A 13,281-nucleotide genomic window follows, 5' to 3' on the forward strand; every position below is an offset into this window, starting at 1 on the left:
CTTAACTAATATTTTTTGTTTTTATTAACTTTTATAAAAAAACTCTTTTTTAGTTTGAAAAATGACTAGGGAACTAAAATTTAACTTGATTAGAATTGTGTGGAACAGGCAGGTGTGATAGATAAGGGTGCTAGGGCTAGGGAATATAGGAGGAAATTTCGTTGTTTAGGACCTCTTGTCTCGGAGATCTTTAGAGGGTGTTCACATTCCCTCACACTCTCTCTGCACGTGTTTCAGTGTCTGAGGATGGGATTACGTTTGTCCCGAAGCGTTACAAGGGTTTAAATAGAAATGGTGATTTTACTGAAGCTTTTCTTCAACCTCTCTCTCTCTCTCTCTCTCTCTCTCTCTCTCTCTCTCTCTCTCTCTCTCTCTCTCTCTCTCTCTCTCTCTCTCTCTCTCTCTCTCTCTCTCTCTCTCTCTATATATATATATATATATATATATATATATATATATATATATATATATATATATATATATATATATATATATATATATATATAATAATGTTAATTCTCCTCCGCGTAACAATTTTTTTTATCTTCATATATCGCCTATCACATAAGTTTATTGCTTCATGTGGACCAATATGGATTTTGTTACCGCATTTTACTGCACGGCTGTGTAAACTTTTTTTTTTGTCAACCAAACTAACTAAAATTGCTTCTTGTTTACGTTTGTGTCTGCATGTCTGCATAGTGTGGCTGTGTTTGTTGCCTCTGCTCTGTCTCTTCATGTGAATATTTGCGGACGTGAACGTACTGCAGGAACGTTGGAGGTAATGAATTCAAATGTTTTTATTTTAAGCAACAAACAAGTCAAGCTTTTTTTCAGAGGGAGTTTTCCAGCCAGTAATAATGAATGTCATCTTTTCCGCAAGGGACTTCACTTCTTTTTTATTCAGGATTAGTTCTTAAGCTTATACAAACTTTTCCACCTTCTATTTGAGAGGCGATTTTAATATATATATCATCAAATGATTGGGAAAGGAAAATAAAAGAAAAAAAAACTCGAAAGATTGTTCAAAAAGTTGTTCTCTGACTTCACTACGATTACGATTACAAAAGTTTAATAAATGTATTGGAAAAATCTCTTCACTTAAGGGATTAGGAATTCTTAGGAGTAAATTCATCTCTCTCTCTCTCTCTCTCTCTCTCTCTCTCTCTCTCTCTCTCTCTCTCTCTCTCTCTCTCTCTCTCTCTCTCTCTCTCTCTCTCTCTCTCTCTCTCTCTCTCTCTCTCTCTCTCTCTCTCTCTCTCTCTCTCTCTCTCTCTCTCTCTCTCTCTCTCTCTTACTGTCGCTCTCACTCAAGCTTGTCTCTTTTCGTCGCGAGTGTCCTCTCACTGTTTTCCTCATGGTTGCTCCTTCCCGTCCCTCACTCTCCACTCCTTCAAACTAACCTTTCCTTCCTCATCTCCTTGTCTCGCAAACTGTTCTCGTCTGCTCCACTTCGCCCACGTCTTCCCTCATCACTCTCCTTCCTTTTACCCTTTCGATATTTCACTTCCAAGTATTTTTTTTCCCTCGCTCTTTTCTCGTATCAAAGAATCAGTTTTTCTCTTAGCGTAATATGTCTTTAATACATGCGTGTTCTGTAGAGAGAGAGAGAGAGAGAGAGAGAGAGAGAGAGAGACTTGACGTGTTTGAGTTGTTTATCATTATTAAGATTAATAATTAAAATCCTATAACACTCTCTCTCTCTCTCTCTCTCTCTCTCTCTCTCTCTCTCTCTCTCTCTCTCTCTTGCTCGCTTGCTCTTCCTTTCCGCTGGCTTTTTTTATGTCTCCCCTCGCTCCCTTCCTGTCGTCATCTCTCTTCAGTTTTTCTTTTCCTTCATTCTGAGCATTCTTCTATATCCACCCTCTTCTGCTCTCTCCTTTTCTTCAACGCTACTGTTTTCCTTTCTCCTTACTCCCTCTTTGTTTCTCCTTCAATTTATCTTCTACTTGTACTTCTCTTTTTCCTAACCTTCCTCTCTTACTTTTCGTCTTTTGACCTTATTCTCCTGTTTCCTCTCCTTTTCTTTTTCTTCGCTGTTTCCTTTCCTGCTTCATTTCGCGCTAATCTCTACCTTCCCCCCTTTCGTCTCCCTTTCTCCCTCCCACCTTTACCATCACTGGGGTTGTAACGTGGATGGGTGAGCAATAAAAGGAGTAGTTATGCTCTGTTGTTTCGTGAGGTCTCTTGTAGTCAGCTCCTTATCTCAGTTATCTTCTCCCATCGTCTCCTTTCCCAATCTCATTCCTCCTTCATCTAGTTAGCGGTCCAAACCTTATTTTTTCGGTGTAGCAAGCTCTTCACACACACACACACACACACACACACACACACACACACACACACACACACACACACACACACACACACACACACACACACACACACACACACACACACACACACACAGGTGGTATAGTTGTGGTGGGTCCCGTTTCGTTTTCTTTTGGAGTGTTTTCGCAGCCTGCAAAGGGGACACTAGCTTCTTTTTTTAATCTCTATTGTGTTCGAGCACTTACTGTATTTCCTTACCTCCATTTTCTCTACTCTCGTAGTTATTGCACCGTTTTTTTTTTCTTCTTTTTCTTTTTTTTTTCGTTTAGAAGGTTGTGTCGTATTCTCTCTCTCTCTCTCTCTCTCTCTCTCTCTCTCTCTCTCTCTCTCTCTCTCTCTCTCTCTCTCTCTCTCTCTCTCTCTCTCTCTCTCTCTCTCTCTCTCTCTCTCTCTCTCGTATTTTTCCCTTGCACTAATTCCCTCTTTCGCCTCGTCTCATCAGCAGTCTTCTGTCTCGCCCTGTTCATCGTAATCTTTTTTTTTTTTTCCCTCTCTCAGCTAAAAAGAAAGGAAAAAAGTGTTAATGAAAATTCCCACTTTCATATTCGTTCTCTCTCTCTCTCTCTCTCTCTCTCTCTCTCTCTCTCTCTCTCTCTCTCTCTCTCTCTCTGACCTATTTAGTTTATAGATTTTCCTTTTTTTGTTGTTGTTTTTGCTTTTAAGGTAGTTTATCGTATATTTGTTATTGTTTTTATTTTCGTCTTCTGAAGTTTGTGTTTTATTAATGTTGTTTTCTTGATCAATGTGTTTTTGTGTGGATTTATTTTGTTGTTGTTGGTGTTCTCTTTTTCTGTCTATCTGTCTGTTTGTCTCTGTCTATCTGTCTGTTTGTCTCTGTTTCTCTGTCTGTTTGTCTCTGTATATCTGTCTGTCTCTTTCTCTGTTTCTCTGTCTGTCTGTCTTTGTTCTCTCTGTCTGTCTCTGTCTGTCTGTCTGTCTGTTTGTCTCTCTCTCTCTCTCTCTCTCTCTCTCTCTCTCTCTCTCTCTCTCTCTCTCTCTCTCTCTCTCTCTCTCTCTCTCTCTCTCTCTCTCTCTCTCTCTCTCGTTAAAAGTAATCAATCATTTAATCTTAATTCACTCACTCATTCACTCACTCACTCACTCACTCACTCACTCACTCACTGGGCGCACATGATTTGCAGATTTACATTACTAGAGTGTTTTCTTTCAATTACAAACCAGGGCGTCGATCATCGGGAGGCAGCGGTGATTAAGATAATTGGTGTTAATTGAAAAATGCCCAATCAAGATTCATTAGTAATTCATTTGGAAACGTTAATTCTTACGGGTAATTGATACTCCCAAGTGCTAAATTAATCCCACTTGCCCTGTTTGTTGCAGGAAATGACGGCGCTACTCCTGACGGTGACTGTAATGACCCGTGGCTGTAATGATGATGATGATGATGATAATGATGATGACGGTGGTGAAGATGATGATGATGATGTTGGTGATGTTGGTAGGGTTGTATCTCTCTCTCTCTCTCTCTCTCTCTCTCTCTCTCTCTCTCTCTCTCTCTCTCTCTCTCTCTCTCTCTCTCTCTCTCTCTCTCTCTCTCTCTCTCTCTCCGCCAGATTCCTCTTTGTTATTAAAAAGGATTTCACTCAGAAGAAATTTAGGACAGCATTCCCTTCCTCCTCCTCCTCCTCCTCCTCCTCCTCCTCCTCCTCCTCCTCCTCCTCCTCCTCCTTTTCCTCTTCCTCCTTCCTCTTCCTCTTCCTCTTCCTCCTCTTTTCTCATCGACACGTACTTGTCTGCAATCTTGATCCGGCGCGGACGCTTGATTGAAATGGTGTGATTCTTCTGGTCACGCTTGTACCACCTCTCTCTTCCTCGTCTTTCAATTTCTTTTATTTTTCTAACTCGTTTTCTTCCTTCTCGACCTTTTTTCTTTCTCTTCCTGCTTCATTATTTTTCTTTTCTTGTTTTATTTGTTGTTCGTTTCATATGCTTCTTCGGTACGAGTTTCTTTTTTGTTTTGTTTATCCCCTTGTTTTCTTCTATTATCTTTGTTATTATTATTATTCGCTTATTTCTTTGTCTGTCTTTGCTTCTTTGTCTAGCTCTCTCTCTCTCTCTCTCTCTCTCTCTCTCTCTCTCTCTCTCTCTCTCTCTCTCTCTCTCTCTCTCTCTCTCTCTCTCTCTCTCTCTCTCTCTCTCTCTCTCTCTCTCTCTCTCCTTCATTAGTTTCCTTTTCTTTTCCTCCTTTATCCATCCCCTCATCTTCTATCCACCATCTTTTTCCCTTCCCCCGAAAATACATCACCTCCTTTCTTCCGTTTCATTCATTCTTCCTCAGTTCTTTCATCTCCTTAGCTCTGTCTTCCCCCTAAACCTTCCTTCATTTGTCCCTGTACCCAAGCCATATTTTTCTTTTTTCTCCTTCTCCTCCTTTTTATTGTTTTATCCTCTTATCCTTGGCACTTTCTCCTCGCGTCCCAGTCATGCTCTCACACTTAATCTCCGCATCTCACGCTCAAGTGGTATAAGGAAAAGGAGAGGCTGAAAGGAGAAGGGAAGTAAGTTACGGTAAAGCAAAGTGGAAGGCGTTTTAAGAGTGAGTGAGTGAGAGGCGCAAGGGAAGTAGATGAGTTGATGGTGAAACGCTAATACGTTTGATGGAGGGATATGGAGGGTTAAATTCAGTGGAAAAAATAATGATGGCAATAATGAGGTAAAGGAGGTGATATTACGGGGAGTTAATAGGTGCAAAACAAGTGAGAAAGAAAGGGTTTGAAAAAAAAAAAAAAAAAAGCTGATTACTTGCCAGAGGAGGAGAAGAAGGAGAAGGAACGAAAAATAAACGAGATCTTAAGAAAATAGAATAGAAAAGAGAGAGAGAGAGAGAGAGAGAGAGAGAGAGAGAGAGAGAGAGAGAGAGAGAGAGAGAGAGAGAGATGGGGTTAATGAGGGGAAGTAATCGGGATGGAGGAACTGTCATCAATGGCTATGGAGCAAGTTTTCCTCTTCAGGGATTCGCTTCACTCTTGGGGCTGGAAAACTGCAGACCTCGGTAAGTGTGCTGCTTTGATGGACGATTCAAGTGTGTGTGTGTGTGTGTGTGTGTGTGTGTGTGTGTGTGTGTGTGTGTGTGTGTGTGTGTGTGTGTGTGTGTGGGTGTGTGTGGGTCGGTGGGTGTGTGGATGTTGGTGTATGTAGGGCTGTGAATTTCACTCAGAAGAAATGTATGTGTCTATATGAATATCTAAGAATGTATTTATATGTATATGTCTGTATATCGCGCTTTTCTGGACTAGTTCGTATCTTTTTACTGACACCCTTTCTTAATTTATCCTTGTTGATTATATTGACGGAGGTATGATGTTATAGATAACTGATATTGGCATCATATCTCTTCCCCGCTCCTAATTCCTTTATTGAATTTGCAGTGCCCTTATCATGTTTGTATCACTCATGTGTGCTTTGCTAGGTTTATCTCCGTGTCGTGGCCGTGTCGTTGCCGCTGGTGATGTATGTATCGCATCCGCCACTGTTCACTGAGAATAGCTCATTGGTTTCTGTGTCAGATCTCTGTAAGTGTAGACGCATCTATCTTGCTGTCTCCATCCGTTATGAGTATATCTGTGTGTGTGTGTGTGTGTGTGTGTGTGTGTGTGTGTGTGTGTGTGTGTGTGTGTGTGTGTGTGTGTGTGTGTGGGTTTGTGTGTGTGGGGGGGGGAAGCGTCGTAATTATGGAAAGAAATCCTTCCTAGCGCTGTCTGCTTGGCACTAGTACATAACATTTGGCAGTTGTAAGTGATAAGAAGCAGTTCCCCAAACATATCTACTAACGGCGAAGGTGTGGTGTTTCCTGCGACACGTGCCTAACTGGCAGCCGAACATTATCGTGAACAAAACACTGACTGCATTATTACCTTGACCTGAAAATGAACCACAACGACGCACCGATAATTTTCTTCAAACTGTTTTTTATTATACCACCTTGTCTGATTACATGTATTTCCGTCAAGACCTTGGTTATATTACTTATGGATTGTTTAAAGATTGTCAAAAGCTGGTATAGCCTGGAGGGGGCCTGAGAGGTGACCAGGCATGAGCAGCGCGACGAAGGAGGCAGACTGGAGTCGGCAGCCAGCCACGCCAGTAGCAGGGAAGGATTTGTCCAAAGTTCCGGGTTTATTGAACTGAAGGTGACCCCGATGAGCATTGTAGATACTATACATATTACAAGCTCGTCTCGTCACCATGTGGTGTAACTTACCCTCGCCACATTATTCAATTCCCGTGGCTGTGTGTGTGTGTGTGTGTGTGTGTGTGTGTGTGTGTGTGTGTGTGTGTGTGTGTGTGTGTGTGTGTGTGTGAAAATCCAACGACTTCACTTCCTTGACTTTTTTAATTACATTAGTCTATAGTTCTATCGGTAATTCTTCTTATTCTCTCAGGGAATATCCAATTAATTTTCTCCTCTTAGTGGTCAGCCTGCACCTTCCCACTCCTGCTCATCGAATCCAGGCATTTATCTCGTATTGAACGCTCGGAGGAAAGATCAAACAGAATATCCGTTCACCTCCGCCACGTTTTTCGGAGTCTTATGTTTACTTAGTCGGCAAAGTCATTTAATTCTTGATTGAACGCTGACTTTCCAGTCCAAGACATTAAGTTATTGCAGCGAGTCAGAATTGCGAATATCAAGTCAGTTTAAGGATAGTTCACTTCCTTTTCCTGGTGTCAGTGGATTGCATTTATGCGTCACCTCTCATAATTCAGCTAATTTCATCAAGCGGAGTTAGTAGTGTGAGGAGGAGAGGAGTGGGGAGTTAGTGGTGTGGGGAGGAGGGGAGGGGTGGGGAGTTAGTGGTGTGGGGAGGAGAGGAGTGGGGAGTTTGTGGTGTGGATGTGGGGAGGAGGGCAGGGGGAGGTTGGTGGTGTGGGTGTGAGCAGTACATTTGAGCGGGCTTTCTATTCGTTGATCTGCTCCTCGTGACACGTCAACAAATAAAGGTAAACGATGAGTGAGGGATGGGGCTGAGTGAGGGAGGGGGCTGAGTGTTGAAGGCGGCTGAGTTGGGGAGGCGGTTGAGTTGGAGAGGCAGTTGAGTGGCAGAGGGGGGCTGGGTGAGATTGGAGGCTTAGTGGAGGGGGCGGCTGATTGGGGAGGCGGCTGAGTGGGAAACGGGGCTGAGTAGGGGAAGCGGCTGACTGTAGGAGGCGGCTGAGTTTGAACATAGGCTGAGTACGGTAGACGGCTTAGGTGTGGGGGGGAGGTGGCTTTGACGGGGAAGGAAGCTAAGTGGTGAAGGGGTCTGACTGGAGAAGGCGGCTGAGTGGGGGAGGTAGTTGAATAGGGCTAAGGGGGGGAGGCGACTGAGTGAAGAAGGCGGCTGAGTGGGGGAGGCTGTTGAATGGGCATGCATGAGGGAAGGCTGTAGGTGGCCGCGCTCAGCAGGAAAGGAGGTGTAGACGGAATTGTTTTTTGTTGATGGTGAAGGTGATGGACAAGTCAACGTAATCAATGACAGCTTGTAGTTGATAGAGCAGCTGTCGGCCAATTGCGAAGTGAAAGAAGGCGCGCACGTTGTTGAGCTCTATCCTCCGCAGTGTGTCTGTGTTGTCGTCAAACTGGAGCCGGACTCGTCCCGGCGGCAGAGTCCACTGGTTTGTCCTGCTACGCACCTTGTCCAGGCCGGTCTTGGTGATGCAGAACGGTACGTCAGCGCCGGTGTCCACTAACACAGTGAAGGGATCTTCGATGCTTGGTGTTCGTGCGGTGATGGTAAACACTTTGCCCTTGCGCCCCGTCTCGTACCTTCGCAACAGACGTTCTGGATGACGCAGGAAGAGGCAGCTGGTGCCGTCCACATGGAATTCCTGGTGCATATCGGCCTCCTGCAGGCGGCTCATAGACAACACTATATGTTCACTGCCATAGTGGTTCTCCATCTCCGGTGGAAACACAAGCAGGGGCGTGTTGACCACCACGCCGCCCTTCAGCACCACCACCACCTCGTCCAGCTTGATGACATCCAGCTCCAGCAAGCCAAGCCAGGTAGACAGGCGGTGCTTCACCGTCTCCTCACCGCCCGTGACGAGCCCCAGCCTTTGGCTCAGTGACAGGACCATGGCCCCGATTGAGGCGCCGCTGTCTAACAAGACAAGACATGGCTTGCCGAGCACGGTCGCACCAACCAGGTTTCCCTTCTCCATATCAACACAGCAGTAAGTGCTGACGCTCCTCTCTTCCTTGCTGACTCTCTCGGCCTTCAGCTTGAGCCTCAGCACGTCCTCACCGTCCTTCTTTATCCTCTTCCTGAGGCGACGCAGGATGCGCTGACAGCACTTCAATCCCCACCTCTTTTTTGGCTCGGTTTTCCTCTTCTTGGCCTGGCTCTCTTGGTCGTTAGTGTCCTGCCTCTTCCGCTTCTTGGTCTGGTTCTCGTAACACTGGGTTACCTTTCGCTTCCATTTCTTGACGCAATCCACAACGCGATGGCAGCATTCCATCTTCCGCCATTTCTTTTGGTCTTTATGGTCACCACTCTTCCTCTTCTCGTGGTCGTCTTTGATCTTCTTGTTCTGGTTTCCGTGGTCTTCAGTATCCTGCCTTTTCCTCTTCTTATTCTGGCTGTCCTCTGTGTTCTGATTGTTCTTCTCTCGTTTGCCACTGTCAGTCCTCAGCTTACTGTGTTGTGTAAACATATGAAGGCCATCCACCTTCTTCTTCTTGTTGTTCTTAGTTTCTTCCATGCTGTCATCCACTTTTCGCTTCATGTATTTCTTCATCTCTTTGCTTTTATCTCTTGTTTTGGAGCGAGTGTCTTCTTGTTTGTTCTTCTTAGTGAGTCTCGTAGTACACAGCAATATACCAAAATTCAAGTCTTGGCACAGATTTACAGAGAAACTGTTCGTCATCACAAAGAGCCTTGTGATATTTAAGATACTTTTGTGCCGCGGTTCTGGGAGCGACCAACAGCTTGGAGTTGAGGCACTGCGGCGCCCGCCAATCATAAGCATCGATTCTAGTTGTGAGAAGGTCTTTAGCCAATCAGGGACAAGAATGAACAAGTACTTGATGAAGATTATTGTTTCATTATAGACAAAGATGTCAAACTAACATTGCTACTATAAGTATTACCTTATAAACCCTAGACATAATACATCTATATGATTTAGTATATTCATTTAGCTATGTATTTATTTGTCTCTTACCACTTATCTCCTTTATCTGACTCAATCCTTACACCATTACCTATGCACTAATGTCCCCCTACCATTGTCATGCCGCCACTGTCTGATGGTCATGGAGAGCCGGGGAAAAGCTCGATATTAATAACAAACAAGCAAGAGCGAGAGGTGGATTCTTCTCAGTTGAAAACTCAACATGCTCGCATGTTTAGTATTTATTGTCAATAGGAGGAACCATTCTCTACTTACTGTTTTGTGTGTGTATATATATATATATATATATATATATATATATATATATATATATATATATATATATATATATATATATATATATATATATATATATATATATATATATATATATATATATATATATATATATATATATATATATATATGATTACTTTGTTCATTATTTTAGTATTATCAGCAAACTTAGATACTTTCCAGGTGAGTCCTTCATTAATATCTTTAAGTTGAATAAGGAAAAGAAGAAGGACGAGCACAGATTCTTGTGGTACACTGCTTAAAACTCGCTAGTTTGAAGATTTACCATTTAAACCAACGTCCTACTTTCTCTCAGAGAGCCAGTCTTCGAGCCATTTGAAAAATTTTCCATCGTTAGTCTACCATGTGACTTCAATTTACCCAGCAGCCGCTGTCACGGGAATTGAATAGTGTGGCGAGGGTAAGGTAAAGCACAGGGTGACGAAGCGAACTTATGATTATGTATAGCATCCACAACGTTCGTTGGGGTCATCAGCAGTCCAACAAAGCAGATTCTTTCTGGGTGGAAGGTCATCCAGGAACTCTGGACAAATCCTTCCCTGCTACTCGCGTGGCTGGCTGCCGATTCCAGTCTGCCTCCTTCGTCGCGCTGCTCATGCCTGGTCACCTCTCAGGCCCCCTCCAGGCTATTCAAGCTTTTGACAATCTTTAAACAATCCATAAGTAATATACCCAAAACAATGATAAACAATACATAGTAATCAAACCTTGTCTTATCTTAAAACATGAAACACAAAGCAAATCAACAACCTTTTCCCACTCAACAGTTATCATAGTCTTCTGACACACACACACACACACACACACACACACACACACACACACACACACACACACACACACACACACACACACACACACACACACACACACACACACACACACACACACACACACACACACACACACACACACACGTCTTTAATTCCACTCTTTACTCTCCACATTTCTGTCAAACCCTTTGCTTCATTACAACTCTTCCTCTCCCTTCCCTCTCTCCCTTTGTGCATCATGTTCCATTCTAAGTACTTGATAATAGGATTCTAATTTCTGTTCATTCGGTCATATTCCCAGGAAGCCTTCACCAATATCTGCATTATCTTATTAATTATCATAGTGGAAGAAAATATATTCTACTAATAATTCCCTTCTCTCTTACTTGATGTTTTCAGGACACAGCTCTTCTATGAATTGTACCAGTGTGAAGGAAGAATATTTTGAAATTTATCTTAATCATACTTAATAAATGACATAGATAGCAGGTTTTACATGAGGGTGTTGTGGAAATTATTCTGTTTCTGTCCCACTGTCTGTCTGTGTCTATAACTGTCTGCCTGTTTGTATATTCTTATTCGCGTATGTCCTTGTCTATGAATCTCTCTCTCTCTCTCTCTCTCTCTCTCTCTCTCTCTCTCTCTCTCTCTCTCTCTCTCTCTCTCTCTCTCTCTCTCTCTCTCTCTCTCTCTCTCTCTCTCTCTCTCTCTCTCTCTCTCTCTCTCTCTCTCTCTCTCTCTCTCTCTCGTACCAACACGTGCATCAGACTGGAAGGACAAACAGTGATTGATGGTGGAGTCGTGCACGGTGAGAGCAGTCTTTTATCGCAAATTGAAAGCCTCAGGCAGCGTGACTGGAGAGGTGAGCTAAATGAGGGTTGAATTCCTCCTGGCAGGGAGGGAAAGAGGCGAGGCAGGCTCAGAGAGAAATGGTTAGGGATGAAGGTACGTGATTTGAGTTTGAGAGGCTGAAATGCCGTCACGTTCTTAAGCAAGGCGACAACACGCACATAATTGCAGAACATTAGACTTTTGGAGTTGATACAGGAGGGACTTGTGTGGCACTGGAAGCACCTATGTTGAGTTTATTTGATTCTGCTTTGTCTTACTTGTCGTTTCCATTTTCTTATTTTCTGCGTTATTCTTAAGAATATCTTGATTTTTTTTTTCAAATTTTTACATATTCTGTTCTATTTTTTTTTTTTTTTCATATTCATCTGTTAACTTTATTTTATATTTTCAACTATTTTATGACTTCCCCATTTGATATTCATTTCCTTATATTTTCATCCTTACTGTTCTATATGTATATGTCTTCTTTTCCTCCTCCATTTATTTACCTTTCATTCCGTTTGTCACCTTTTCTTTTACCTTCTCTTTACCTGTATTGTCTATTTTCTTTCCATAACACTTCTATTTATGAGTTAATTTATTTTAGGCTTTACAATCTTTCTTTTAGTGTTTTGAGTTAGTCCATAGTGTTCTTATTTTCTCTCTTCATAACTCTTATTTATATTTTTTTCGTGACTTTTCCAAACCTTTATCATTTATTTCACATATTTTCTTGGCTCCTTAACCCCTCCGTCAATGAATCCCCTTCGTGGTAACCCTCGGGTGTGATCCCCTCATGGCGTCAGGTGTGGATAAGAAGCTTCACTAAGAATCAGCAATTCAAGAGATTTAATATTTTTTACGGAAACTTTGTGTCATTATTAATGTAAACAATGTTGTCTTGCTCTTCTTTTTGGAAGATGTGTGTGTGTGTGTGTGTGTGTGTGTGTGTGTGTGTGTGTGTGTGTGTGTGTGTGTGTGTGTGTGTGTGTGTGTGTGTGTGTGTGTGTGTGATCTAGTTACATTCTTTCCTGATTAAATACATTCGCTGTGCTTCGCCTCGATGTCCTTAATTTAAAAAAGCTGTGGTGTTTTAGCCTACCATCCATGTTAAAAATCTCCTCCATTTATGTTTTGCAGGTTGTAGAAAGTTCAATGTTTCAATTGATTTGATAATTTGAATTTATCTGTTTTCTTTGCTTTTGGTGTTGCTTGTACGAAATAATGCATGATTTATTGAGTGTTATTTCAGTGATCTTTTCGTGTATTTATTTATTAAGTCGATTCTTTACTGATGTACGATTTTTTTTATTTATTATTTACCTGGCCATTTATTATTTGTTCTGCATTGGGATGACTGAGCGGCGATCCATTGCCGAGGCGTGCGGGACTGCTCGTGTTGACAGAAACAAACTCGTGAATCCAGAAAATGTAACAACTTTCACGGTCCTTTTCTTTCTCTCACAATTTTTATGCAAATGCAGTATATTCCAGTTTGTGAAAGAAAACCGCGATAATGTGGGGTGCCTTTTCAACTTCCACGCAATGGACGTTTGAATATTCTTCCAGCCGCGAAATAATGGTCGTTGTTTACCGTTGAGGAGACAGGAGATAGGAGGAAGGTCTGGCAAGGGTGGTAATGGAGCTGAGAGAAGAGGACGAGGAAAAGAAGAAGGAATACGAGACGGAGATTTTTTTTTTTAAGTGGAAAGGAAGTAGTAATAGAACATGGAGAAAAACAGAACAAAATGGAAGAAATAATAAAAAAAAGAAGTGAAAGTAAGTGGTAATAAAGATTGGGGAACAGTGCATAGAAGGAAAGGGAATAAGGATGACTAGGAATGGAGCAAGAAGTCATGCGGTGCTGTTTAATTGTATGAAGTAGATGTCAAAAGAGGAAACAAAACTA

The sequence above is a fragment of the Portunus trituberculatus genome, chromosome 17, assembly GCF_017591435.1.
Source record: "Portunus trituberculatus isolate SZX2019 chromosome 17, ASM1759143v1, whole genome shotgun sequence".
Classification (NCBI taxonomy): Eukaryota; Metazoa; Arthropoda; class Malacostraca; order Decapoda; family Portunidae; genus Portunus; species Portunus trituberculatus.